Genomic DNA, 3,025 nt, shown 5'->3' on the forward strand with positions numbered 1-3,025 from the left:
ACATGCAAAGTTGGTTCCAGACAGTGGAACACAGAGTAAAAGCAGGGGACTGGTTAGGAAACACAGCAGCATATTTGTAGAGAAAGTGCCTGACACTAAGCTTTTGATTTCTGAAGCATCCATTTCAAAGACAACCATGGTGAATAAGCACACTGTCAGGTGTGGGACACTATTTTTTTAATAATAACTTTTTATTATGTTATGTTAGTCACCATACACTACATCCCTGGTGTTTGATGTTCCCTGATTCATTAGTTGCGTATAACACCCAGTGCTCCATGCAATATGTGCCCTCCTTAATACACATCACTGGCCTATCCCATTCCCCCACCCCCTACCCTCTGAAGCCCTCAGTTTGTTTCCCAGAGTCCATAGTCTCTCGTGGTTCATTCCCCCTTCTGTTTACTCCCCCTTCATTCTTCCCTTCCTTCTCCTAATGATCTCCCTGCTATTTCTTATGTTCCACAAATGAGTGAAACCATATGAATGGGACACTATTATCAGAGAAGCACTCAGACAGCCCCAGCCATGAAGTACCTCTTCAGGAAGTCCTGGGTCACCTCCATATGGACATGTGAGGGACCCTGATTTGTCCTTCAGCACCCAATTTCTACTCATATAAAATTCTACAAAAGGGTAAACCCACAAACCCTTAACCACTCTGGCCAGGGACCCTAATAGAGGCAGATCTTCAGGGGAGCTCACTCTCTCCCTCCCTCTCAATGCCTCTCTCCCCTCTGAAACCTCTGGAAAAGCATTTGTGATCCCCTGTGCCCTCCAGGACCTCTCAGGAATAAACCTGGTTTTGTTAGAGTTCTCTGATGGTGCTGCTGAGGCCTGTCTTGCAATCACAGTGAGAACCCAAGGGCTGGTGCAGCCACAGCAGAGGCTCTGGTCAGGGAAGCATCTGTGGGAATGCCCACAAGCACAGGGCGCAGGGGGTGCCCGGGCTTTCCTAGCCTGAGCATCCCTGTCAGGAGCCTGAGACTTAAAAGGAACAGTGTTAGAGTCCACATTCTCAGGAAGAGGAATGAGGATAGTGATGTAAAAAGATGGACAGACTTTATGCGAAAACTGTGGCTTTGTATTTTCACCTATATTAAAGTTATGTAAAGGGCATAGGTGCCAATTATATTTTCTTTCAAATGAAGAATAAAACTCATGATTATTGTATTAGGAAATGTAAGGAAAATTTATTTGGAATGGTATAATCACTTGAAATTATTTTTAATTTCAAAATCCAAATTGCCAGATATAAGATGTAGAAATTTTAAATTCAAAATCCAAATTGCCGGATATAAGATGTAGAAATTTCCCATTATTTTTGACCAAGATGGGGAAAATATTGGGATTGTATGAAAATGGACAAAGGGGAAACTGTGTATATATCACACAGAGCAGAAACTTAATAGAGTAAGAAGGGCACATGATCTGATGAGGACAGGGTGTTCTACACAATTAATGAATCATTGAACACTTGAACTTAATTACAATAATAAAGTGAGTGACTTCAATGTATGGAGAAATTAAATTCAAACAAATGGAAATTCCACAAGTTATAAAGAAGGAGCAGTTTCAACTTTCACAGGCTGATCAAAGAATAGCAGTTCCTGGCTTTCAGGCTGTGAGCCCTGCAGTCGTGGGCAATTCTTCAGCCCCAGGACGATATGCTCTTACAACACTGGAACCCCAATGATTTTTTTCAGAGCCCTCCTTATGTCTCTGTTCCTCAGGCTGTAGATGAAGGGGTTCAGCATGGGCGTGACCACCGTGTACATCACCGAGGCCACTGCACTTGCGTGGGAGCTCTGGGGTGCAGCAGAGCTCAGGTACACTCCTAGGCTCGTACAATAGAATAAGGAGACAAGTGAGAGGTGAGATGCACAGGTGGAAAATGCTTTATACTTGCCCTGAGCTGATGAGATCCTAAGTATGGAGGAACCTATCTTGCAATAAGAGTAAAGGATCCCAGTGAGGGGACTGCCAGCCAGCAGCATGGTTGCAATATACATCACCATGTCATTAAGAAAGGTGTCAGAACAGGCAAGTCGAACCACCTGATTGATTTCACAGAAAAAGCGGAGATTTCCGCTTCTCTGCAGAAGGACAGCCACAAAACCATTAAACTTTGTAATAAGGAATTCAGGGCACCCATCACCCAGACCACCAGAACCAGCAGTGCACAGAGCTGGGGGTTCATGATGACCATGTAGTGCAGGGGGTGACAGATGGCCACAAATTGGTCATAGGCCATCACAGTCAGGAGAAAATCATCCAATCCAGCAAAGAGTACAAAAAAGTATATTTGAGTGATGCATCCTGCATAGGTTATGAATTTGCTCTGAGTCTGGATGTTCAGCAGCATCTTGGGGATGGTGGTGGAGGTGAAGCAGATGTCTACAAAGGACAGGTTGGCGAGGAAGAAGTACATGGGGGTGTGGAGGTGGGAGTCAAAGCTGACGGCCATGATGATGAGCAGGTTTCCGAACACAGTAATCAGGTACATGGAGAGGAAAACCCCAAATATAAGGGGCTGCAATTCTGGTTTCTCTGAAAATCCCAGAAGAAGAAACTCTGAAATTTCTGAATCATTGCCTGGTTCTATGTGGTTAAGGTGACTACCAGGGAACAAAAAAATAACATGACATTTTTTTCCACTAATGAAGATTATAAATATAATTGAAATTACACAATTTGTATTTTATATTCAAAAGTAAATATTCATAGTTTTTGTATAGAACTTGTCCCCTTTTTGGATGACCCCCATGCCAGCTCTGAATAGGAATGTGCATCCCACACATGGCCTTTTCCCCAAGTACTCATGTATTCTATACTTTCAATGAGAAATTCTGTCACATATTTGAGGAATAAACTTGAGTACTGACTAACCTCCAGGCAACGAGTATTGGTGTCAAGAAGCAAAAGTCTACACATTCAGTGATGGAGAAGATAAGCAAATAAAAGATCAGACAGAATATCAGAAGGTTGCAGGTGCAATGAAGACAAAGCCGGTATAAAGGAAAGA

General features: G+C 43.0%; 1 pseudogene; it reads right to left on the bottom strand.

The window, feature by feature from the left end:
* Positions 1-1,673: 1,673 nt before the first annotated feature.
* Positions 1,674-2,626, bottom strand: LOC103681617 (annotated as a pseudogene).
* Between the last annotated feature and the right edge of the window lie 399 nt (positions 2,627-3,025).

This window comes from Ursus maritimus, unplaced genomic scaffold (genome assembly GCF_017311325.1).
Source record: "Ursus maritimus isolate PB19 unplaced genomic scaffold, ASM1731132v1 scaffold_37, whole genome shotgun sequence".
Lineage (NCBI taxonomy): Eukaryota > Metazoa > Chordata > Mammalia > Carnivora > Ursidae > Ursus > Ursus maritimus.